Source organism: Saccopteryx bilineata, chromosome 3 (assembly GCF_036850765.1).
Source record: "Saccopteryx bilineata isolate mSacBil1 chromosome 3, mSacBil1_pri_phased_curated, whole genome shotgun sequence".
Classification (NCBI taxonomy): domain Eukaryota; kingdom Metazoa; phylum Chordata; class Mammalia; order Chiroptera; family Emballonuridae; genus Saccopteryx; species Saccopteryx bilineata.
Window position 1 is genome coordinate 303,553,772 of NC_089492.1, and position 27,689 is coordinate 303,581,460.

The following is a 27,689-nucleotide window of genomic DNA, read 5'->3' on the forward strand; positions in this document are numbered from 1 at the left end:
TGTTATTGCAATGTAGGAGTTCCATGCCGGGGATGTCAACCTGGTAATTGGATAATCTGGAAAAACCACCTGGCATTAGACGGAGAAAATTAACGGTTTATTATTCACTTTCTAGTGAAGCCTGCTGGTGCCCCGGGGACAAACAAGAACCATCCATAAGCAGTGCTCTTTCTTCTAGTCTGTACCTCCCGAGGGAGGGAAAGGCCACACTAATGACAGCAAAAAAACACTGGTTTGTATATGGGAAAGTCTTATTTCCCCTCTTCACTCACCCTCTAAACTCAGGTCTCCACCAGTGTCGACAGGGCTGCCGAGCCTTTCAACGGTCTCTCTCTTGACTTTCTCTCTCGGTCTTGACTTTCTCTCTGTCTCTTTCTCTCTTTCCTCTCCAGAGAAACAGATTAGATGGAAATACTTCTTCTCCTGCGAACAACAGCAAAAAATCACTCCTCCCTCTATAGGCAGGAAATCTGCAGTTTGCAATCTGCCGCCCTGAGGGCAAGCAGCAGCCTTCCATAGACAATACACACAGGGCACTGCCCCAATACAAGCAAGAAAAACTAAAAAAACACCTGTTTACCTAAAAAGGAGAATATGAGTTTTAAAGGAGAGTCTGGTTGTAAAAGCACCCTGAACCCAAACCTTACATTTTATCCCTTAGTTGTTTATGGAAAAGAGATGAAAGTCTCATCATTTTCTGTAACTGCTTCCTGCTAGTTGGGGTCAGTGAAGTATTTATGAGGCAGAACATAGACAAATGTCAGCAGGCCTGGACTGGTTTGAAATTGTTCTTAGGCAGTCACTTACTTGGGAACTGGTTGGTATTGGTGTTGGTGTGCAGCCTGGAGGAGGAAAATGTAACCGGTGGTTTCTGTAGCCGGTCTCAGTCAGCCTCTTTATAAGAACTCTGGTGCACAGGGCGTAGCAGTAGCCTGAAAGAATGCACAGTTGAGTCACAATTATAAGGGAGGATATGACAGAAGTAGCTAGTCCTCAACCTGCCCCAACTCCCAGAGTTATTTTGAGGATTACCAAGAGAGGGGTGAGCTACACTGGCCTTTTGTGCCGGAGTTGGTTGAATTGAGACTGGTTGTTGAGGGCTACATCACCATTGGGAGAGAGGTATGTTATAGCACAGGCTCCTGCCCAGGTAGTAGGAAGGCCAAGGTAGCGTCCTCATCACAGAGGAACAACATTCTCTTGTGTCAGGCAGGGTGAATTGAGAAGAGGGAGGTTTCTATCTTGGGGTTCTGCTGACCAGACTGATAATGTAGATGCTATTCCTGCTCCAATAAGAGGAGAGAGATGGGTAGTTGCTTGTTAGGTGCAGTGAAATTGAGGGGTACACCAGAGTGGGAGGTCATCCAGGGGAAAAGGGAGAGGGAGGGAAAAGAGCAATTAAAAGAAGGGGCTTGTAATGTAGGAAAAAAGGGAATCCAAACTGGATGGAGTAAACACCTCTTTATCGTAGGAGAGATGGTAGTTTACTTGCTGAGACTAAAGTGTGGTTGGAATCCGTAGAGTGACAGTGATGTTGCATGTTGTTTTGGCAGAGACCACGTGGAGTGTTCCTGATGTTTTAGTGAAACATCAGGGGCCTTGACTTACCCTGTGCTTTCCATACAATGCACTTTCCAAATTTACTTTATAGTTTTATCATACATTTAATTGGTCTTATTCTATTTTTAAATATTTTATTTATTTATTTTTACAGACAGAGAAATGAGGGAAGTCAGGGTAGAGCAGGCAGCATCAATTCTCATATGTGCTTTGACCAGGCAAGCCCAGGGTTTCAAACCGGAGACTTCAACTTTCTAGGCCAATGCTTTTTCCACTGTGCTGCCAGAAGTGAGGCATCATTCTCAATCTTTATACTGTATACAATTGTGCCTAATTTTTTTATATCAACTAATTATATATCATACATTTTCAGGCTTCTTTTGATTAATTTGAATGTGATAAGTGATTTTTTTCCTTTTTAAAATGTGTTTGTGTAATAAATGTCAGGTAAACTTATTCTATAATGCTTACACAGTAAGTATTTTTAAATTGCAAGCCATGAAAAACATTCCATATGCTTCACAAAGGAAAGTGTATTTTGGCCTGACCAGGCAGGATGCAGTGGCTGAATCATCTACCTGAGCCTGAAGACTCAAGATTAAAACCCTGAGACTGCTGGCTTGAGCATGGGGTTATCAGTTTGAGGGTGGGATAATAGACAAGAGCCCAATGTTACTGGCTTCAGCCCAAACATCACTGTCTTGAAGCCCAAGGTTACTGGCTTGAGGAAAGCATCACTGGCTCAGCTAAATCACCATGTTTGAGACACAGATGAGAATGATATCAATGAACAACAAAATGTGCCGCAGCTACGAGTTCATGCTTCTTATCTCTCTTCCTTTCTGTTTGTCTATTTGTCTGTTTGTTTTTCTCACTTAAAAAAAAGTGTTTTTGTTTTACTGTCCTGTAGAAATGTTAAAAGAGACAAGATTGTATTTTTCCCGTAGCATGCCATAGTGTGAGTGCATGGCTGTTGTTCCTACCAATAACTGAACTTGTGTGTTTGCAGTCCAGATGGTTAGGATCCAGCTGCCATGAAAATTCTTGTTCTTCTGTTTCAGCAGTGCACTTTTTTGTGTGTGTTTTAGGGAGTTTTATGGGGGAAAATACATAGTTTAAACATTTTCTTCAGGGTGAAATTGCTGTTAGTGTGTTTACAACTTCAATATGAACAGATGATATGGAAATGTTTTCCACAGTAAATGTACCCTTTACATTTCCTCCAGCTACAGACCACTAGTGTACAGTGTGGTTTATGTCCCTTGTTAATATCTCTTCATATCTTGGCCAAGGCTTGAAGCCGTTCCACTCCAGCTACTCCTTCAGGGGCGGGGTGAAAGCCCGGAATAATGCACAGACCCGCACCTGAACAAAGGTGCTCACCCTTGCCCTCAGGGCCAAGCATAACGCCATCTGCAAAGGCAGGTTGAAGGCTGAGGCCATTGGCTTGTACACCCGAGCATGTGATCACTGCCACTCCTGTGAAGGAGAGGTGAAAACCTCAGCAACAGCCTCAGTGGTCATGCACCAGCAAGACACATACCAAAACGCCCTAGGCAGCAACAGCAGAGGGGGTGTCGGGCCTGCAGACTGACCACACCTAGGGAACACAGAAGCTACACCCATTGGACTCCAGTGGGCAAAACCTTATTTACACAGACAAAATGAGAAGGCAGAGAAATGCAACACAAATAAGTCAAGAGAAATCACCAGAATAGGACCTGAATGAGTCAAATATAACCAAATTACCAGATGCAGAGTTTGAAATAACGATTGTTAGGATGCTCAAAGATCTTAGAATAACAATAGATGGTCATTACAAACACCTTAATAGATAGAAGATAAGAAAAAGGACATTGAAATAATAAAAACGAATCAGAAATGACGAATAATATATCAGAAATGAAGAACACAATGGAAGGAATTAAAAGCAGGATTGATGAAGCTGAAAATCGAATCAGTGAGTTAGAGGACAAGATAAATGAAGGCACGGAAGCAGAGCAGAAAAAAGAAAACAGACTAAAAAAATCTGAGGAAACTCTAAGAGATTTGTGACAACATAAAGAGAAATAATATCTGCATCATAGGCGTTGCTGAAGAAGAAGAGAAAGAACAAGGGATAGAGACTTTGTTCAAACATATCATAGATGAAAACTTACCTAAATTAAGGCAGGAAAACATCGCACAAGTTCAGGAAGCACAGAGAACTGCATTAAAGAGAAACCTCAAGAAATCTACACCAAAACACATAATTAAAATACCAAAGCTTAGTGATAAAAAGAAAATATTAAAAGCTGCTAGAGAAAAAAAAAATGCTATCACCTACAAAGGATCCCCTATAAGAATGACTTCCAACTTTTCAACAGAAACACTTGAGGCCAGAAGGGAATGGCAAGAAATATTCAACGTAACGCAGAACAAGAGCCTACAACCAAGACTACTTTATCCAGCAAGGCTATCGTTTAAAATCGAAGGAGAAATAAAAAGCTTTCCAGACAAAAAAAACTCAAGGAATTTACTACAACCAAACCAATGCTGCAAGAAATGCTAACGGGCCTGTTGTAAACAGATCAAAGAAGAAAAAGAATATAGCAAAAGAGGAATACAGTTTTAAAGAATAAAATGGCAATGAACAACTACATATTCATAATAACTTTAAATGTAAATGAATTAAATGATCTGATCAAAAGACATAGGGTAGCTGCGTGATAAAAAAACAGGACCCATACATGTGCTGTCTACAAGAGACACACCTTAAAACACAAGATGCACCTAGACTAAAAATAAAAGGATGAAAAAAATATTTCACACAAATGGAAATGAAAAGTAAAAGCTGGGGTAGTAATACTTATATCAGACAAAATGGACTTTAAAACAAAGGCTAGGCCCTGGCCGGGTTGGCTCAGCGGTAGAGCGTCGGCCTAGCGTGCGGAGGACCCAGGTTCGATTCCCGGCCAGGGCACACAGGAGAAGCGCCCATTTGCTTCTCCACCCCTCCGCCGCACTTTCCCTCTCTGTCTCTCTCTTCCCCTCCCGCAGCCAAGTCTCCATTGGAGCAAAGATGGCCCGGGCGCTGGGGATGGCTCTGTGGCCTCTGCCCCAGGCGCTACAGTGGCTCTGGTCGCAACATGGCGACGCCCAGGATGGGCAGAGCATCGCCCCCTGGTGGGCAGAGCGTCGCCCCTGGTGGGCGTGCCGGGTGGATCCCGGTCGGGCGCATGCGGGAGTCTGTCTGACTGTCTCTCCCTGTTTCCAGCTTCAGAAAAATGAAAAAAAAAAAAAAAAAAAAAAAAAAAAAACCAAAGGCTATAATAGATAAAGAAGGTCACTACATAATGATAAAGGAAGCAATCCAACAAGAAGATATAACTGTTATAAATATCTATGCACCTCTCCAGGCAGAAAAGAACTGAAGGTCCATTTCCACACATGCTGCAGAGGGCTTTTCCAGTCTACCTGAATCATTACCAGCTAGAAGCAGTGGTATTTGAGACTTGGACATGAGCTGCAAAGTATATAATTGTGAAAACAATTCCAGTGCCATGCGGACTTTTCCTGGATGTGGACTTTTCCTGGACTCCTGCTCCTTGTGATAGCTCCTAATGGACTGAACTGGGTTGGGTTGCATTTGCAGGGATTTGGAATGGTGTTGGTGCCAACTTCGACTTGATGAACAGGTTAAGGACACTACTCTTTTATGGATTCTTGTTGTATTGGCCAAGAGTTTGCTTAAAGGCTTTAATCACTGTAAAAGAAAACTATAATAATGAAAAATATATATGACTGATTTAAGAAGATGTGGCACATATACACTATGGTATACTACTTAGCCATAAGAAATGATGACATCGGATCATTTACAACAAAATGGTGGGATCTTGATAAGATTATACGGAGTAAAATAAGTAAATCAGAAAAAAACAAGAACTGCATGATTCCATACATTAGTGGGATATAAAAACGAGACTAAGAGACATAAACAAGAGTGTGGTGATTATGGGGGAGGGAGGAAAAAAGGGAGAGGCAAAGGGAAAGGGGGAGGGAAGGAGGGAGAGGACAAGGGGAAGAGGGAGGGGAACAAAGAAACTAGATAGAAGGTGATGGAGGACAATCGGACTTTGGGTGATGGGTATAAAACATAATTGAATGACAAGATAACCTGGACATGTTTTCTTTGGATAGATGTACCCTGATTTATTGATGTCACTCCATTAAAATTAATAAAAATTTATTTTAAAAATCCACGCACCGGCCCTGGCCGGTTGGCTCAGTGGTAGAGCATCAGCCTGGCGTGCAGAAGTCCCGGGTTCAATTCCTGGCCAGGGCACACAGGAGAAGCACCCATCTGCTTCTCCACCCCTCCCCCTCTCCTTGCTCTGCTCTTCCCCTCCCACAGCGAGGCTCAATTGGAGCAAAGATGGCCCGGGTGCTGGGGATGGCTCCTTGGCCTCTGCCCCAGGCACTGGAGTGGCTCTGGTCACAACAGAGTGATCGCCCCGGAGGGGCAGAGCATTGCCCCCGGTGGGCGTGCTGTGTGGATCCTGGTCGGGCGCATGCGGGAGTCTGTCTGACTGTTTCTCCCTGTTTCCAGCTTCAGAAAATTACAAAAAAAAAATATCTACGCACCTAATATAGGAGCACCTAAATATATAAAGCAGACTTTGATGGATTTAAAGGGCGAGAAGTAGGGAATTTCAGTACCCCACTAACATCACTAGATAGATCCTCAAGAAAGGAAATTAACAAAGAGCAGACTTAAAGGACACACTAGATCAACTCAATTTAATAGATATCTTCAGAACCTTTCACCCTAAAGCAGCAGAATATACATTCTTTTCAAGTGCTCATGGTACATTCTCTAGGATAGACCACATGTTAGGGCACAAAAGCTGTCTCAGCAAATTTAAGAAGATTGAAATTGTAACAAGCACTTTCTCTGATCACAATGGCATGAAACTAGAAATCAACCACAACAGAAAAACTGAAAAATGCTCAAACACTTGGAAACTAAATAGCATGTTATTAAATAACGAATAGGTTAACAATAAGATCAAAGAAGAAATAAAAAACTTCGTAGAAATGAATGATAATGAGCATATATCAACTCAAAATTTAAGGCCCACAGCAAAAGCAGTCCTAAAAGGGAAGTTTATAGCATTATAGGCATACATTAGAAAGCTAGAAAAAATTCAAATAAAAAACTTGACCCTGCATCTCAAAGAACTAGAACAGCAAGTAAAGCCCACAGCTAGTAGAAGGAAGGAAATAATAAATATCAGAGCAGAAATAAATGACATAGAGGCTAAAGAAACAATACAGAGGATCAATGAAACCAGGAGCTGGTTCTTTGAAAAGGTAAACAGGATTGATGAACCTTTAACCAGACTCACCAAGAAAAAAAGAGAAGACTCAAATAAAATTAGAAACGAGAGTGGAGAAATAACAACTGACACAACAGAAATACAAAATATTGTAAGAAAATACTATGAAGAACTGTATGCCAAAAAACTAGAGAACCTAGATGAAATGGACAAATTCCTTGAAACATATAATCTTCCAAAAATTAATCTGAAAGAATCAGAAAACCTAAACAGACCCATTACAAAAATGAGATCGAAACAGTTATGAAAAAATTCCCAACAAAGAAAAGTCCTGGGCCTGATGGCTTCACAAGTGAATTCTATCAAATATTCAAAGAAGAACTAACTCCTATCCTTGTTAAGCTATTTCAAAAAATTCAAGAGGAAGGAAGACTTCTAAGCTCCTTCTATGACGCGAGCATAATTCTGATTCCAAAACCAGGCAAAGACAACACAAAGAAAGAAAAGTATAGGCCAATATCCCTGATGAATTTAGATGCTAAAATCCTCAACGAAATATTATCAAATGGGAACCAGCAATATTTAAAAAAAAATTATACACCATTATCAAGTGTGATTTATTCTGGGGAGGCAAGGCTGGTACAATAGTCACAAATCAATCAATGTGATTCATCACATAAACAAAAGGAAGGAGAAAAACCACATGATAATTTTAATAGATGCAGAAAAAGCATTTGATAAAATCCAGCACCCATTCATGATCAAAACTCAGCAAAGTGGGAATACAGGGAATATACCTCAACATGATAAAGGCCATCTATGACAAACCCACAGCCAACATCATACTCAATCGGCAAAAATTAAAAGCAATCCCCTTAAAATCAGGAACAAGGCAGAGGTGCCCCCTTTCACCACTCTTATTCAACATAGTTCTGTTAGTCCTAGCCACAGCAATCAGACAAGAAAATGAAATAAAAGGCATCCAAATTGGAAAAGAAGTAAAATTATCATTATTTGCAGATGATATGATATTGTATATAAAAAACCCTAAAGTCTCATTCAAAAAATTGCTGAATCTGATAAATGAATTCAGCAAGGTGGCAGGATATAAAATTAATACTCAGAAATCAGGCATTTTTATACACTAGCAATGAACTATCAGAAAGAAATTAAGGAAGCAATTCCCTTCACCATTGCAGCCAGAAAAATAAAGTACCTAGCAATAAATTTAACCAGGGAATTTAAAGACTTGGAAAATTATAAAACATTGCTAAAAGAAATCAGAGAAGATACAAACAAGTGGAAGCATATATTGTGCTCATGGTTAGGAAGAATAAACATCATTAAAATGTCTATATTACCCAAAGCAATTTATAAATTTAATGCAATACCGATTAAAATACCAATCACTTACTTCAAAGATATAGAACACATATTCCAAAAATTTATATGGAACCCAAAGAGAAAACGAGTATCCTCAGCAATCTTGAAAAGGAAGAATAAAGTGGGAGGTATCACACTTCCAGACATCAAGTTATACTGCAAGGCATTGTACTCAAAACAGCCTGGTACTGGCATAATAACAGGCATATATAATAGATCATTGGAACAGAATAGAGAACCCAGAAATAAACCCACACCTTTATGGATAACTGATATTTTATATAGGAAGTAAGAGCATACATTGTAGTAAAGATAGCCTCTTCAACAAATGGTGTTGGGAATATTGGACACCATTTGTTGTAAAGAAATGAAAACTAGACCACCAACTTACAACATTCATAAAAATAACTCAAAATGAATAAAAGACTTAAATTTAAGCCATAAAACCATAAGCATCTTAGAAGAAAACATAGGCAGTAAGCTCTCTGACATTTCTCACAGCAATAGATTTGCCAATTTATTTCCACGGGCAAGTGAAATAAAAGACAGGATAAACAAATGGGACTATATCAAACTGAAAAGCTTTTGCACAGCTAAAGACAAGAACAGAATAAAAAGACAAACTACACAATGGGAGAACATATTTGACAATACATTTGATAAGGGGTTAACAACCAAAATTTATAAAGAACTTGTAAAACTGAATACCAGGAAGACAATCCAATCAAAAAATGTGCAAAAAGAAATGAATAGACACTTCTCCAAAGAGGATATACAGATGGCCAATAAGCATATGAAAAAATGCTCAACATCACTAATCATTAGAGAAATGCAAATTAAAACCACAATGAAATATCACTTTGTAAGGTCGGTGGATAGAGGGATGATCATGTAGGAACTCAGACCCACCCACTTTGGCTAGGACCGCCCACAATCAAGCCCGCCAAAGGGAGCTTCCCAGGAACCATTTGGAAAAAGCGATCATCTGCCAGCCAGTGAAATTTCACCACGTAATAGTAGCTCCACTTCCCTAGAGGAACCCTTTAAATATCTCCCATGCAGTTTAATCCATGCAACTTCTCTATCCTCCATCTCCTCCATCTTTCTTTCCTCGTGGCCAGGGAACCTTGCTGGGCGGGGTGTGCGCTCTGTACTCAATAAAGCCGTTTACTTATTCCACACTTTGCGGTTCCGGCCCTCTTCCTTCCTTCTCCGTGGTGAAAAATACCTTACATTTTGGTGCCGAAACCTGGGAGGAGTCAGAAGTCTGCAAGGACCGCTCCTCTCCCCTTCCCTCTGAGAAAGAACCAGGACCTCCGATTTTTCACCCACTTCAGCACACGGTGCGGTAAGTCCCCTGCCTCCAGCTTTCCTCTCAGTTCTTTCCTCCGAGACTCCCTGTCCGAAACCGTAGCTACGTTGGGGAACTCTTTTCCATCCGAGTGAGCGTGTGCTTGTGGAGACCTCCCCAAGCACATCCACTTTCATCCGTGGCTGGACATTGAGTTTTTAGGACGCTAATGCTCAGGTCTGACCACTCTGAGAACTGAGTGCAGCTGTTGGGGCACAGGAATCTCCCTCCCTAAGGAAGAAGAAACTGTTCTCCGCTGTGGCCAGGCCACAGAACCCACTCAATTAGCCTCCTGAAGGGACTTTCGGTGTTAACACCCTCACCAATTTAACTATCGCCAAAAAAGTTGGGAACTGATTGGAGATCTCTTACATACACGGCTCCTAATTATTCGCGCACCTGTCGTTAATCTCTGTGCTGCCTGTTCCACTGCGCAGGCCTTTTTCTGGCCATAGAAACCTCACCTAAAACCTCTATTCCTAATCTTTCCTTCTCCGCGGACTCCAAACTCTCTCTCCCCTCCCTTAGCAAAAACCTGTTTCTTATTCGCCATTTCTCCTCCCCTGCTGGCCAGGGACCCCTCCCTTCACTGTGTCCTCTAGTCCCGCCTCAGTCAGGCCTTTCTCAGCCTGGCATTGGCTCTTACACCGGTTTTCAGGAAGTCCAACCCCAATTTTCTTGCAGGAAGTTCCTGCCCTGTCCTGCCTTTGGCTCCAGCGTTTTTCCTGCGGGATCTGGGTGCCGGGCTCTGCACGAGCCCCCCTCCTCTTATTTCCAATCCACCAAACCCCTATCCGGAACCTGTGAACACGGCATTTAAAGTTTTTAACGGTCCCAACTAGTAAAAACAGGCCTGTTCGCCAGGCCCCCATGCAGCAGAAGATAACACTCCAAACCCCCAGGTCTTGTGGGAACCATGAGACCAGCAGAGCCACCAGCAGCTTGCTTTAAATGTGGCAAGCAGGACCACTGGTCCCAGCAGGGCCCTTGCCCGCGGATGCCCACTGAGCCCTGCCCTGACTGCAAGCAGCCTAGTCACTGGCGGAGTGATTGCCCCTTTGGGCAACAGGTTTTTTCCTCAGCGCCTCTACGTGGAGGACAAGCCGCCCAAATGGAAGGCCAATCCAGCCAGGTGAGTGCATCGCTCAAACTCCTAGGACACGGCCTGGAATCGGAGAACCCAGGGTTCTGCAACAAGTGGGTAAGTCAGTCCATCTCATTTCCTGTGGACATGAGGGCTGCCTTCTCTGTTTTTGCCTTCATACTCTGGACCTCTAGTTCCCTCACAGGTTTCGGTTATGGGAATGGATGGGACCCTCTTCCTTTTCCCCTTTTTACGTCATTTCTGACATGCAGTTCTGCCTCAAGCTTGCCTCCTTATAGGACCTCTGGCAGTCGGAACTACTGGACTCCATCTCCAGCTCACCAAAAGGCTGGACCCTGCAATTCCCCTATTACTCCTCTCTTTTTTTTTAAATCCTTACAGGACTGCATCTGCGAAGTTTCTCCAGTCACACCCACAAAAATGTTCTTCCTGACACCCCTCAAAGCCACCACTTTCTGATCTCCCCCTCCTCACGATGCCCCTATTCAACAGGAAGTAGCCAGATGAATAAACGGCGCCCCTTTTTCTATTTAACACAAAAGGTCAGAATGTAAGGTCGGTGGATAGAGGGATGGTCACGTGGAGAACTAAGACCCGCCCACTTTGGCTAGGACTGCCCACAATCAAGCCTGCCAAAGGAAGCTTCCCAGGAACCATTTGGAAGGAAGCGATCGTCTGCCAGCCAGTGAAATTTCACCACGTCATAGTAGCTCCACTTCCCTAGAGGGACCCTTTAAATATCTCCCAAGTGGTTTAATCTTTGCAACTTCCCTAGCCTCCATCTTTCTTTCCTCGGGGCCGGGGAACCTTGCCGGGCAGGATGTGCGCTCTGTACTCAATAAAGTCGTTTACTTATTCCACACTTTGCGGCTCTGGCCCGTTCCTTCCTTCTCGGCGGGGAAAAATACCTTACACACTTCACACCAGTTAAAATGGTGCTCATCAACAAACCAACACAGAATAAGTGCTGGCGAGGATATGGAGAATAGGGAACCCTCCTGCACTGCTGGTGGGAATACAGACTGGTGCAGCCACTGTGGAAAACAGTATGGAGATTCCTCAAAAAATTGAAAATCGAACTGCATTTTGACCCAGCTATCCCAATTTTAGGAATACACCCCAAGAACACCATAGCATTGTTTCAAAAGAAGAAATGCACCCCCATGTTTATAGTAGCATTGTTCACAATAGCGAAGATGTGAAAACTGCCCAAATGTCCATCAGTGAACGAGTGGATTAAAGAGCTATGGTACATATATATTATGGAATACTACTCAGCCATAAGAAATAATGACATCACATCTTTTACAACAACATGGATGAACCTTGATAACATTATACTGAGTGAAATAACTAAATCAGAAAAAACTAAGAACTATATGATTTCATACATAGGTGGGACATAAAAATGAGGCTCAGAGACATGGACAAGAGTGTGGGGGTTTGGGGGTACTGGGGAAGAGAAGGACGGGATTGGGGAGGGGAGGGGCACAAAGAAAACCAGTTAGAAGGTGATGGAAGATAATTGGACTTTGGGTGATGGGAATGCAACATAATCTAATGTCAAAATAACCTAGAGGTGTTTTCTCTGAACATATGTACCCTGATTTATCAATGTCACCCCATTAAAAAAATCTCTTCATATCTTATCACTTTGAGAATTTTTCTTATGTCTTTTTTATTTCTTTATATTTATTTTCTTATTTCCTGATTTTGGAGAGAGAGGACAGGAGAGACAGAAACATTATTCCGTTCCTGTGTGGGCCCTGAAGAGGGATCAAACTGGCAACCCTGTGCATTGAGATGGCACTGACCAATCTGGCTATCTGGCCAGGGCCAAATTCTTTGTTATTTTTATTTAAAAACTTTTATTAATTGTTCTGCAAGAGAGAGAAACATTGATTCATTTTTCTTCCATCCCTGCATTCACTTGGTGATTCCTATGTGTGCTGTGACTGGAAATCAAACCTGAAATCCTGCCCTGGCTCATTGACTCAGTTGTGAAATGTTGGCCCATAGTGTATATGACCTGGGATTGATTACCCGACAGGGCAAAGAGGAGCGATGCCCAATTGGTAAGCCACCCCTGCCCCTCTTGTACACGATCTCTCTTACCTCATACAGCCATGACTTGATTGGAGCCAGCTGATTCCAGGCACTCATGATGGCTTTATGGCCTCTGCCTCAGGCTCTAAGAGTTGCTCAGCCAGAGAAAAATCAACCCAGATGGGCAGAGTTTGGCCCCCTAGGGAGATTGCCAGGTGGATCCATTTTGTGTCACAACAAAAGTCTGTTACTCCCTCCTCTCCTGTCACTGAATTAAAAACAAGCCTGCAACCTTGGCATATCAGGACAGTGCTACATGTAACCTGCTGAGGTATTTGGCCCTGTGTTTCAGGTCTCTGAAAGTTTTATGTACTGCTGCCATTTAGAGCCATCTGTAAAAATGATGTTTCTATGTTTCAGAGATGGGTTTCATCTACTTCTTGTCCGCCCACTTCTAGCATGGATGTCTTATTATCCCAAAACCATTTTTTTAAATGCCATTCTTATCCCCTTCCCTGCAGAACTACCATTGCCATTACATGCTGTCTCTGCATGAGTCTGTGCACAGTTATATTTTACATACCTTTGGCTGGTTTGTCTATTGTACTATCTTAATTATAGTGACTTGAAGCTCTCACTAACTGATAGAAAATTTTTTTCAACTTTAAAAAAATGTAAATAAATACCAGTTTAGGATTTTCATTGGTATTTCACTGGGTCTATATATACATTTGGGAGACTTGACATATTTATTTATTTAGACAGAGTGCAGAAGAGAGAGAAGAGAGAAACATCAACTTGTTCCACTTAGTTGTGCACCCAGTGATTGCTTCTCATATGTTACATGTCCCTCCTGGAGATCATGTGGTGACCTAAGGATCGAGCTGGCAACTTCAGGACTGAATTGGTGACACGGCTGCTTCAGGGAGTCATTCTATTCACTGAACCATCAGCTAGGGTGTAGACATGACATCTTTACAATGCTTTCACAGTCAAGTTTTCCATTTATTTCAGTCTGTTAACATTTCCCTCCAGCTCTTCCTGGCTAGCTCGGTGAGTTAGAAATCAACCAGAAGCACCAGAAGTTGCTGGATCAATCTCTGGTTGGGGCACATACAAGAACTGATCGACGCTCGTGACTTTTTCTGTCTGTTTCTAACTCTCTCTTGGCTAAAATTTATAAAAAAACAATTTAAAATTTTTTCTCCTCTTATATCTTTTTTTTAACTCAAAATGTATTTATTTAATATAGTCACCACAGGGGCTCAACCAGAGACTTAATTTTAAAAAATAAAACAAAAATGACACCACAGCTGAAGATAGAGTCCTGTACAGAAATGAAAGCAAGGAGAGACCATCTATTGAAAAATTAAAAAGACAGCACAAGGACAGAGACAGGACAGCCCAGGTCAGGGATCTTGGCTGGAGACCTGTTTTGCGTCGGTTTCTTGCAGGTACTTCTTAAAGGCTGCGGGGCTTCTCCAGAGCTGAACAGCGTGTGTGTTCTGTGGGCTGTCAGGGTTGGGTTCTCCTAGCAGGCTCTGGATGAAGAGCAGGATGTTCCTAACATCATACAGGGAAGAACACTTGACCTTTAGGATATCCAGGCAGAAGTTACCCTAGGTGTCCACTCTGGGGTGGAAGCAGGGCATGAAATACTTCACTGTGGGCGCGCTGTATGGATAGCCCCTGGGGAACGCTAGAAAGAGCTTATACCTCAAGTCTTCATACTGTGCCAGCTGCTCCATGGATGGTGCCACCCATTTTAAAAGGTTGTCTGATTTTGGGAAAGCAGAAATTCCTTTGTTGCCAGACATCATGAGGGTTGTCACCTATGTGACCTCTTGCCCACCAGGCCCTGGGGCAGCGACCCCACTAAACTGTGTGGGCTCCTTTCTGAGCTGCAGCCATGCTGCTAGCAGTTGTGTCGAGGTTCTGTGAGGCCACCCAGTCAGTAGCTTTGTGAGCCCTGAATGAGTGGGTTTTGGAGCCCAGTGTGTGTTTTTACTTGCCCACCAGGTGCAAGCTAGGATTAAAGCTAATGGCCCACCAAAAAAAAAAAAAAAAAAAAAAAAAAAAAAAGAATAACCCTGATGTTTTAGCCTGCAATAACCCTCAAGTGTTTGAGGTGAGAGAGGTTAAGATGGCTTCTGCTGATAGGTAGTGTTCTCACTGGATCTCATGCAGTCAAATCATTTTTCAGGCTTAAAATTTCTCCATGATTCAGGGTTTTCTTTAAAATGTGCATATACATGTATACAACCTTTCTACACATCTGTAACTGTTTATTTTAATTGAAATAATAAACATAAACTCTGAAATAATAAACATAATACTTGACTAAAGAATGAATGGACCAGGGCACACAGGAGAAGCGCCCATTTGCTTCTCCACCCCTCCGCCGCGCTTTCCTCTCTGTCTCTCTCTTCCCCTCCCGCAGCCGAGGCTCCATTGGAGCAAAAATGGCCCGGGCGCTGGGGATGGCTCTGTGGCCTCTGCCTCAGGCGCTAGAGTGGCTCTGGTCGCAACATGGCGACGCCCAGGATGGGCAGAGCATCGTCCCCTGGTGGGCAGAGCTTCGCCCCTGGTGAGCGTGCCGGGTGGATCCTGGTCAGGCGGATCCCAGTCGGGCGCATGCGGGAGTCTGTCTGACTGTCTTTCCCTGTTTCCAGCTTCAGAAAAAAAAAAAAAAAAAAAAAGAATGAATGGAGTGGAGAATTTAGCTTATGAAATAATTGGAGATTGGGAAAATCTTTAAGTTAGGAAAAAATAAGCATATTGAATGAACTTTAGGAAATGAAGGTAACATTTCTTAATTAATAATAGTAGTATGACTAATCAGAATTCAACAATAAAATAGCCCTGTGTTACCATACTTAGGTGGTTGGATGAAGCCATTGGAAAACCACGTTGTAGTCAGTGAACCTGATTTATTGGCACAAAATTGTCTAATGACCAATTAGTTGGGTATACAGAATATGTAATTTGATTTCAGTCTGTAGGTTTTATGCTTATCTTAGAATACTTATCCACTACAAATGAGATAGCTTTGTGGATAGGAATTGGACTAATCTGTTTACAGAACAATAATTTGCTCTAGTGATCTGCTTAAGACAGCACAAAGGCCTAGACACCAGCTATGGCCTGGCCTGTTCATTTCTATTACTTTTAGTAAGAACTCAGGCCATAGCACTTAGCATCAGAGTGGGGGAGGGGGCTCAACAAAACCCCTCCCTCTTTTCTGTCAGCCCCTCCCCCCTTCTAAAACATTTCTACTACTTCTTGACTGTGATGAACAGGAGAATCAGAGTGGTCTGATTCCTTCCACACCCCACCCTTAACCACATCTCCCTTGGAGTGTAAAAGGAAGACTATTGAGATATAAATTCGAACTGTTTTGACACTAGGAGAGCCATTCATCCCTCTGTGCTGCTGTGTCTTCTGAGAAAATGAAGTGTTCAACTTTCTAAGACTACTTTCAGCTCAGCATCCTGCTCATTAGACAATGCTGCTTTCTAGCTTTTGATTTGGAAAGTCTGGGGACTTGGGGTTTGAAAGATTGAGGGAAGTTGGATACATTTTTAATAAACTTCCCTTAGAACTGGTAAACTGATCTCCTAGGAGTATTTTGTGGATTAATGACATTTAGTGAGAGTTGTTTATGAAGAACCATGAATCCCTTATAAGAAAGTTCCAGTTTTTATGATGTACTCAAAGACTAAAAACACTGTGTATTTTATATTAATTTGACATGGGAGCGAAATAAAACAAAAGAGCCTTCAGACAAAGAGGACGTCTGCTCTCTTAGTGGCGAGGCACACACTAACAAAAGCCGGTTGGAATTCCCCAGGGCTCTGGCTGGTGACTGCATGGAGCTGGCACAAAGAACCAAGCACTGCCCTAGTCAGGAGCCTTTCCCTTTTCCTTGCTGACCCCTGGATTGTGTGATGAGGAACCAAAACAAACAACTAGAGTTTTTCACATTGTTCTTGGGAACCTTATGTGATTCCATTTGTACCTCTGACTTCCTTCATTATCATAAACACCAGCAACTCTGGAGTTTTGAAATCACTTCCTTATAAAGTAATCGTTCCTTGCTGGGGTGTAAACAGAAGGTTCATTGACTAGTCAGAACTCTAGGTTAGGCTATTGTGTTTTTACAGGCACAGTGACTTGACAGTTGTGAAGCCTTAAAGTTCCAGCCCTCCTTTTTTACACCTAGTTTTGCAATTATTTGCCTAACTGAAGGCACAACGAATGTGCAGCAGCTGGCACCAACGCTAGTTGGTCCTTATTTACTAATGCAATAAAATGTTTCTTCAACATCTACTGTGTACTGGATCAGTGTTAGAAACTCCCTGTTTGACCACTGAGAGAATCATGTGGTAGGCCAGAGTTGCTCTGAATCTAGAGACAGTTGTCAAGGTCTGTATCTGAAACTTGAACTCTGCAGTCCAGCAACGTTCAACCAGTGTGCCACAGCACTGGTGTGCCCCAAGAATTTTTAAAACATGCAATACCTGACTAGTCAGGGGCACTGACCTCTTCTCCTTTTAGATTGTCAAATAAAAAAATGACAATAACCAACATAAAAATAGCTATCTGATGTGAGTGAATAAAAATGAAACCTATTTTTTCTTTGTCAGTTCGGCAAAACATATAACATGTATTTTTGGTGTACTGCAGAATTTTAGAAATTAGTTTATGTGTGCCATGAGATGAAAAAGGTTGAAAATCGCAGCTCTATGCCTAGGAGAGTCATGTGAAGGAAGACCTGAACGAGTGCTAAGGCTTGTATGGGGCCATGATGAGTTTTTATTTTCATTCTAGGCACTGAGAAATCAAGTGATTTGTCCACAGCCACGTATCTAGTTGGTGACTGAGCCAATGCTGGAGTCAAAAATGTTTTGGAAATTTCATTCTGCTTCAGATTAGCAGTTCAACAAAAACTTATTATCGACTGTTTTATATAGTAATTTGTGATAGGTAGGCATTATAGAAGATAAAATATTATTAATAATACATGGTTCTTAAAGGAACTCCCAGTCTAGCATTTTAATTTGGGGAATTAGAAAAATAAATTAGGTAATTTGCAGTGCAAAAAGAAAGACCAAGGAAAAGTTTTAATTACTGAGTGTCTATCCCAGGTCATGGGAAGAATAATTAAAGCCATTAACAAAAAAAAGCAAGGCAAGAGAAGAAGGACCTCAAGGGAAGGAGGATAATTCTTTAGACATGTTGAGTTTGAGGTGGTGGTGGGAGGGTGCTCAGAGAGCTAGCAGACAACTGGAAATACAGGTCAGGAGATTGGAAGAGAGAGATCAGTGTTGGAGACTGTGACCTGGGATTCCCCCAGTTTTATAACACTGGAGATCCAGCATTCTGAGAAACTCCTCTGTTCCAGGCAGACAGGGAGCGTTAGTCACTCTGGCTGGAGGTATGTATTTGAGAGTCAGCCATACAGAGGAAATAGTTGAAGCCACGAGCCCGGAGGAGATCTTTTAAAGAGCCTTAAGAAATAAGGGAAAAGGTTATAACCTTGGGTTAAATGTTGTAATTGTTAACATTTAGAAACATGGTCATTTGAAATAGTTTCTACAACATGTTGACTACTGTACACACCTCAGTTAAATAACACTTGACACAAACCTGAGTGCTATACCGGGCTTTGAACCCAGTATTTGGTTTTGCTCTCAAATCTTGGGGAAAAAATTATCTCTTAGGGAAGCATTTAGGCTAAGGAAATTGATTCTGATATGCTATCTGGGGATTTTAGTAGAAAATATCTTTTTAAGAGATTCTGAATGTGTTTATACCTGTTTAAGGAAGGTAAGGAGCTGAATCACCTGCTGGTTCTAATGGTGGCACTTCCTGTCATTGGAAATCCCTTTTGTTTATACTTTTCTGGTTACTATACCCTCTTTCTTTATCAACCTGTGTTTTGTTTTTTTTACTCATTTTATTTTTCCATTATAGTTGGCATACAATTTTATATTAGTTTCAGGTGTACATTATATAACTTATTAAGTGATCATTCTGAGCCTGACCTGCGGTGACGCAGTGGATAAAGCATCGACCTGGAAATGCTGAGGTCGCCGGTTCGAAACCCTGGGCTTGCCTGGTCAAGGCACATATGGGAGTTGATGCTTCCAGCTCCTCCCCCCTTCTCTCTCTCTGTCCTCTCTCTCTCTTTCCTCTCTAAAATGAATAAATAAATAAAAAAATTTAAAAATAAAAAAAAAGTGATCATTCTGATAAATCTTGGACCCATCTCACACCACATATAGTCGTTATAATATATTCCCTATACTGTACTTTACATCCCCATGACTATTCTGTTACTACCAATTTGTACTTCTTCTTTTTTTGTGTGTGTGATAGAGACAGAGAGAGAGACAGAAAGAGGGACAGAAAGGGACAGACGGGAAGGGAGAGAGATGAGAAGCATCAATTCTTTGTTGTAGCTCCTTATTCTCCTTAGTTGTTCATTGACTGCTTTCTCATATGTGCCTTGACCTGGGGGGGGTGCACAGCAGAACGAGTGACCCCTTGCTCAAGCCAGCAACCTTGCGCTCAGGCCAGTGACCTTGGGCTTCAAGGCAGCGGCCTTTGGGCTCAAGCCAGCAACCATGGGGTCATGTCTATGATCCCAAACTCAAGCCAGTGACCCCGTGCTCTAGCTAGAGAATCCATGCTCAAGTTGGATGAGCCTTGATCAAGCCACTGATCTCGGGGTTTTGAACCTGGGTCCTCTGCATCCCAGTCCGATGCTGTATCTGCTGAACTACTGTCTGGTCAGAAGCCAATTGTAATTCTTAATCCCTTCACCTCTTTCACCCAATGGACCAACTGCTCTCTCCTCTGGCAACCATCAAAATGTTCTCTGCATTTATGAATGTTTCTGTTAAGCTTGTTTATTTTAATTGTTGATAGATACATATTTATTGCCATTTTATTTTTCATATTTTATCTCTTCTTATTTTTATCTTTCTCGTCCTCCTTTTTCCTCCTCCTCTCTCTCCTCCTCTTACTCCTTCTTCTCTCCTCCTTCCCTTCCTCCTCCTCTTCTTTCACTTTCTTCCTCCTCCTTCTCCTTCTCTTTTTCCTCCTTTTCCTCAACTTCTTCATTCTCATTCTCCTTCTCCTTTTTTTATATTCTTTTCTCCTCCCTTTAACATTTTATGTAATACTGGTTTGTTGCTTATGAACTCCTTTAACTTTGTCTTGTCTGGTATGCTTTTATATGTCCTTTGATTCTAAATGATAGCTTTGCTGGGTAATCTTGGTTGTACATTTTTGCTTTTAATCACTTTGACTATTTCTTGCCAGTGCCTTCTAGCCTGCAAATTTGCTTTTGGAAAGTCAGCTGACAGCATTATGGGAGCTCCCTTGTAGGTAACTAAGTGCTTTTCTCTTGCTGCTTTTAAGATTTTCTTTTTGTCTTTAACCTTTACATTTTAATTATGGTGAGTCTTAGTGTGAACCTCTTTGGGTTCATCTTGCTGGGGACTTTCTGTGCTTCCTGGACTTATATATCTATTTCCTGTACCAGATTAAGGAAGTTTTCCATTGTTATTTTTTTAAATAGGTTTTTAATTTCTTGCTCTCTCTCTTCTCCTTTTGTCACCCCAATGACGTGAATGTTGGTATGCTTGAAGTTGTTCCAGAGGCTCCTTGCACTATCCTTATTTTTTAAATTCTTCTTTATTTTTGCTATTCTAATTGGGTATTTTGTATCCTTGTATTACAAATTGCTCTTTTGATTCTTGGCCTCATTTGTTCTGCTGTGGATTCCCTGTAAATTATTCTTAATTTCAGTTAGTGTATCCTTCATATCTGACTGGTTCTTTTTTATGGTTTCCATGTGCTTTTTTTATGCTGTTGAAGTTATAAGTTCATCTGCTCTTCCCTAAGTTCATTGAGCATCCTTATAACCAGTGTTTTGAATTCTGCATCTAGTAGATTGCTTGTCTCTATTTTATTTAGTTATTTTCTGTTCTTTCATTTGGGACATGTTTCTTTGTCTCCCCATTTGGCAGCCTCTCTGTGTTTGTTTCTGTGAATTAGGTAGAGCTGCTATATCTCCTGGACTTGGTAGAGTGGCCTAATATAGTAAAGTGTCCTGTAGAGTCTAGTGGCACAGCCTCCTGACTCACCTGAACTGGACACTCCTGGTGCACCCACCCCCCTCCTGTGTGGGCTGTGTCTACTTCCTGTTGTGGTTGAGTTTTTTTTTATGATTTTAATTTATTGTTTATATAGATTCAAATGTCCCACTAAATATATCTGCCCCCACCCCTGAGTTCTCAGCACTCCCTTTGCCCCCTCCCTCCAATGTCTTCCCCCCTTCCCTCCAGGATTTGCTGTTCTCTATAATGCTGTGTTATGCATATATAATTTCACTAATCTCGTTCCCTTCTCTAATCCCATCTTCTCTTTCACTTTCCCTCTGACCACTTTCCCTCTGGTCCCTTTGATCCCACCTCTGCCTCTGTTCCATTCCTCAGTTCACATTGTTCATTGGATTCCTCAAATGAGTAAGGTCATATGATATTTTTCTTTCTCTGCCTGGATTATTTCACTTAGCATGATAATCTTCAGGTCCATCCATGTTGTCGCAAAAAGGTAAGATTTTCTTTTTCCTCATGGCCACATAATATTCCATTGTGTATATGTACCACAGCTTTTTAATCCACCTGTCCACTGATGGACACTTGGGCAGTTTTCCAGATCTTGGCTATTGTAAACAATGCTGCAATAGACATGAGGGTACATTCCTTCTTGTTTTTTGTTTTCTATTTCTCAGATCACATATTAGTTTCAACCATTATTTCAAAATAAAGAACGGATAATTGAGGATAATTGAGTGCTCTCTAATTAGAAATAACTGGTTCTAGATGTTCTTTCTCTTTGTAAAATGACAACTGCCAAAGTTTAGCTGAAAGTCAAATATTATGATTTTTGTAGTGGAACCTTATGATTGTTTCTCTGGTTATATTGACATGAATCCATATCAATAAATCTAATATATTCATAAAGATATTAGATGCATCAATATTTCATTAAGATTCATTTATTTAAAACTATACTGGTCAAAAGAATAAGTACTTTTTTTTTTTTTTTGTATTTTTCTGAAGATGGAAACGGGGAGAGACAGTCAGACAGACTCCCGCATGCGCCCGACCGGGATCCCCCCGGCACGTCCACCAGGGGTGATGCTCTGCCCACCAGGGGGCGATGCTCTGCCCCTCCGGGGCCTCGCTCTGCCGCGACCAGAGCCACTCTAGCGCCTGGGGCAGAGGCCAAGAAGCCATCCCCAGCACCCGGGCCATCTTTGCTCCAATGGAGCCTTGGCTGCGGGAGGGGAAGAGAGAGACAGAGAGGAAGGAGGGGGTGGGGGTGGAGAAGCAAATGGGCGCTTCTCCTATGTGCCCTGGCCGGGAATCGAACCCAGGTCCCCCACACGCCAGGCCGACACTCTACCGCTGAGCCAACCGGCAAGGGCTAAGAATAAGTACTTTAATTGAAAAGAAAAATGGGCATAATCAAACATCAAATAGGTCTCAAATATGACTATGTATGCAAACATCTGGATTTTTCAAAAGACACAACCACTTTGCTAGCACAGTACAACACAATGGTAAACACTAATGTTATTGCAACCAAGCTCCCCATGTTCAAATTCTGACTGTAGGAATATTTGAATGAGTAGTATAAGCTCCTTTTAGTCAAATTCTTCTTGTCTAGAAAAAGAAAATACTATTAGATTCTATCTCACTCTCCTGTAAATATTAAATGCTTTAAAATAGATAACATGTTAATAATAGTGACTATCTCCTGGCCAAGAAGCTTAGTTGGTCAGGGCATCATCAAGATATAAATTCTGCATGGTTGCAGGTTCTACAGTGTGTCCGTAGTGTCATGGTGCACTTTTGACTGGTCACAGGAAAGCAACAAAAGACGATAGAAATGTGAAATCTGCATCAAATAAAAGAAAAACACTCCCAGTTCCATACCTATTCAGTGCAGTTCAATGTAGGATCACGCACAGAGTTTTTAGGACTCCTTAGTTTGCTATCCCATATAGCCTCTACAGACTCATCACTGACTGATGGCCTATCAGAACGGGGTTTCTCCACCAAACTGCCAGTTTCCTTCAACTGCTTATCCCACCGAGTAATGTTATTCCTATGTGGTGGTGCTTTGTTATAAATGTGCCGATATTCAGGTTGCACTTTGGTCACGGATTCAAATTTAGTGAGCCACAGAACACACTGAACTTTCCTCTGTACCATCCACATCTCGACTGGCATGGCTGTGGGCTGCTCCGCTGTATACGCGGTGGTATGTCATCATCTGCGCATGTGCACATGCTGCCACATCATCCTACAGAAACTGGGAGGGTTTTCCTTTTATTTGATGCAGATTTCACATTTCTATCATCTTTTGTTGCTTTCCTGTGACCGGTCAAAAGTGCACCATGACTTTATGGACACACAATATATCCACTCAGGGTACAAACAGGAATCAACCCATGAATACATGAATGGGTGGAACAACAGATTGGTGTTTCTCTCTCTCTCTCTAATCAATCAATAAAAAACTTTTAAATTGTACTGACTAAATAAGCATTACGTTAAACATTCAGCTTTGAAATTAAAAAAATATATATATATATATTTTAAAATATTTAGGAAAAAGTAATTGTAAATGACAATTTTGAATTTATTTTCCATGGTTAGCCTCCAATCATGTTTTTATGCAGAATTGTCCTCTTATGAATGTAAACACTGAGCACTGGGACATAAGGGAGTGACCTCCCTGAATTTTAAATTTGCAATGATCTTCCTATTTCAGATGCTTATCAGAATCCTGGGGAATTTCTCATTCTTCTGTCATTATATGTCCCTTTACCTCAGTGGATACAGGACAAAGCCAGCAGATTTTTTTATTTATGATTTTTTTTTCTTTTCATTTTTCTGAAGCTGGAAACAGGGAGAGACAGTCAGACAGACTCCCGCATGCGCCCGACCAGGATCCAACTGGCACGCCCACCAGGGGGCTACGCTCTGCCCACCAGGGGGCGATGCTCTGCCCATCCTGGGCGTCGCCATGTTGCGACCAGAGCCACTCTAGCGCCTGGGGCAGAGGCCACAGAGCCATCCCCAGCGCCCAGGCCATCTTTGCTCTAATGGAGCCTTGGCTGCGGGAGGGGAAGAGGAAGAGAGAGACAGAGAGGAAAGCGCGGCGGAGGGGTGGAGAAGCAAATGGGCGCTTCTCTTGGGTACCCTGGCCAGGAATTGAACCCGGGTCCTCCGCACGCTAGGCCGACGCTCTACCGCTGAGCCAACCAGCCAGGGCCTATTTATGATTTTAATTTGTGTTTACATAGATTCAAGTGTCCCACCGAATATATCTTCCCCCACCCCCTTATTTCCCCAAGCCTGCAGATTAATTGTCATTCACCTGACTAAGCAATTCTGAAATCAATCTCTCAAGGGGAGTTCCGGAGACAATAGCAGCATTGGGTCTGAAATATTTTCTCAGTGATTTTGGATGCAAACTTGTCTTTTGCATTCAGAATGTAGCCAGAAGTGTGTGCGTGGCCACCATCTGCTTCTTGAGTGTCTTCCAGGCAATTACATCAGTTGTTGGAACTCTCGGTGGGCAGAGCTTAAAGCAAAAGCTGCCAAATACACAAACACCTCAAATATCCTCTGCTAGATCCTGAATATAATGCTAAATATTAAAGTTCCTGAGTATGTGACTGACAAATGGAACACCAAAATCATCTCAAACATCTTTGGATATGCTCCATTAAAGTTTACTCTAATAATATATGATCCATATAAAGTAGTCATATCTTCTCATGATATTTTGTGTTCAGGACTCTGACTCGGGCCAGGAAAACCATGGTTTCTATTCTGTACAGGCATAACCAGCAGGTCCAATGCCTTCATGTGACCAACGTGTCTCCCAGACCGTCTCGTGAGATTAGAGCTATCTATCCAAAACATCCTTGTTCTGGTGACTGTTTTTGTATATTTTTATGCCTTCTCCTCCATTATACCCATTTATATTTCTATTTTTGGTAAGACCACTAGGTGGCTAGTGAACACTTCTGTCTTAATCAATGCATGCTTCTCAACTGCCAGCTCCTTTGTCCTCTTGAGTCATAACCACCCTGTACTCAGTTCACCTTTGTGTGCACTGGAAGATGTAAGCAGTTTCTGCATTCCTGCATCTCGTCAAAAGAATATAAACTGTCTACCTTTCACTCTCTTTAGTCATCTATTCCTGATTCTGCAAGGAATCGTGAGTGTAATTATATTCAATCTCATTGCACATAGAGTTTTGAATAACAGAGATTCTGCTGCTACAATAAATAGTAAATAATGTTTGTTTTACTACATAATAGTACTTATTATGTAAGTACTGACATGATTATTTTTTAATGATGGTTGCAGTGGAGTAGTTCAGAGTCTTGTGAACAATAAACAGTCCTGAAATAATGTAGAGATACTGGAAAGGTCTTTGAGTGTGTAGTCTTTCATGAGAGATAGCAACTTTGTCAATATTTACTGGCCATCCCATAGAGAGGGTAGTGCCTTGAACTGAATCCATGTGGGATGTTCCTCCAAGAAGCTCAGGGTAGAGCTTTCTGTGTGCTGTATTGTAATGCAAGTGGCCTTAGTTGAAGCTGGAGGAAAAATGAGGATTTAGTTATTATGGACTATGACTGCCAAGTATGAATATGGTGTCCTACATCCTCAGAGAATGATAACTGTTCAAAATAAAAAATGTGTATGAAGAGATGTGTATTACCAAATTTTAAAATACTGTACATTAAATATTGCAGTAGTGATGGCCCTGGCCGGTTGGCTCAGTGGTAGAGTGTCGGCCTAGCGTGTGGAGGACCCGGGTTCGATTCCCGGCCAGGGCACATAGGAGAAGCGCCCATTTGCTTCTCCACCCCTCCGCCGCGCCTTCCTCCCTGTCTATCTCTTCCCCTCCCGCAGCCGAGGCTCCATTGGAGCAAAGATGGCCCGGGCGCTGGGGATGGCTCTGTGGCCTCTGCCCCAGGCACTAGAGTGGCTCTGGTCGCAACATGGCGACGCCCAGGATGGGCAGAGCATCGCCCCCTGGTGGGCAGAGCGTCGCCCCATGGTGGGCGTGCCGGGTGGATCCCGGTCGGGCGCATGCGGGAGTCTGTCTGACTGTCTCTCCCTGTTTCCAGCTTCAGAAAAATGCAAAAAATAAATAAATAAATAAATAAATAAATAAATAAATAAATAAATATTGCAGTAGTGAACTGTATGGAACAAAGAAATGTTTATTGAAAATACCTGCCTAGATAAAATAGTTCTACATTCTAAATTGACAAAATGATTTCTGAAGCTTTATGAAGAAAATTATATATTAAGTGTATTATAGGGAATCTGCATAAAAGGAGATTGACATAAACTCTGCAAAAGGAGCATAAAAGTACCATTCTGCCAAAAGTAAGGAGTGATTCAATTAAATCCACTCATGTCTCAACAGATTCTCAGAATATTTAATTACCATAGAAAAATTATCAGAAATGCTTTCCCATGGCATAGATTATGACTTCTTTTTATATTTTCTCAAGAAATTTGTGATTTTGATTTCTTTGTTAATTTACACATTATTTTAGTAGAATGCCGTTTACTTCTGTGTCTGTGTCTCTGTCTGATTTCTTTTTCTAAATTTTACCTAGTTTCATACCTATCTGATTGGAGAAAATGCTTTACATTATTTTGGTCTATTTTTTTTTCTTTTTGGACAGGGACAGAGAGATGGACAGATAGTGATAACAGACAGAAAGGGAGAGAAATGAGAAGCATCAATTTTGTGTCGGGGCTTTTGTTGTGGCTCCTTAAGTTGTTCATTGATTGCTTTCTCATATGTGCCTTGACTTGGGGATGCCAACAGAGGGAGTTACCTCTTGCTGAAGGCAGTGACCTTGGACTTCAAGCCAGAGACCTTTGGGCTCAAGCCAGCGACCATGGCATCAAGCTGGATGACTATGTGTTGAAGTTGACAACTCGAGGTTTCAAACCTGAGTTCTTGGCATCCAGGTCCAACTCTCTATCCACTGCACCACCACTAGTCAGGCAAGACTCATTAGGTTCCGTAGGTAACACTGGGGAACAATTTTCTTTTCATTTTCTGTTGCATGAGGTTTTAGAACTTTTTCTATATATTACTGAATCACTGATTTCAAATCTGAAATTTGTGGGGTTTTTGGTGCATGCTCTAGTACTTATGCAATTTTAATTTTCTTTTTTACATTAATAACATGCATTGGTTTTTAAATTGAAGTTAAAGGGCATTGACACTTGGATTGAACATAACCACAAGGCAATTAATGTTTTACAAACATCACTTTTACATAATTGTAGTTGGTTTGTTTTTTTGTTTTTGTTGTTTTTTGTATTTTTCTGAAGCTGGAAACGGGGAGAGACAGTCAGACAGACTCCCGCATGCGCCCTACCGGGATCCACCCGGCATGCTCACCAGGGGCTATGCTCTGCCCACCAGGGGGTGATGCTCTGCCCCTCCAGGGCGTCGCTCTGCCGAGACCAGAGCCACTCTAGCGCCTGGGGCAGAGGCCAAGGAGCCATCCCCAGCGCCCAGGCCATCTTTGCTCCAATGGAGCCTTGGCTGTGGGAGGGGAAGAGAGAGACAGAGAGGAAGGAGGGGGTGGGGGTGGAGAAGCAAATGGGAGCTTCTCCTGTGTGCCCTGGCCGGGAATCGAACCCGAGTCCTCCGCAAGCTAGGCCGACGCTCTACCGCTGAGCCAACCGGCCAGGGCCTCATGCACAGATTTTTTAGGGCTCCTTATGTAGCTATACCGTATAGCCTCTACAGACTCATCACTGACTTATGGCCTACCATACTG

The 27,689-nt window shown here is 42.1% G+C and overlaps 1 protein-coding gene and 2 pseudogenes across 1 annotated transcript in view; 2 read left to right on the forward strand and 1 right to left on the reverse strand.

Moving 5' to 3' along the window:
- The window catches only part of LOC136330155 (zinc finger protein 432-like), a 98,637-nt gene that overhangs the window by 38,871 nt on the left and 32,077 nt on the right, over positions 1 to 27,689 (forward strand).
- Positions 12,624 to 23,067, reverse strand: LOC136328851 (ubiquitin-conjugating enzyme E2 C pseudogene; annotated as a pseudogene).
- Positions 23,078 to 27,278, forward strand: LOC136328854 (vomeronasal type-1 receptor 3-like; annotated as a pseudogene).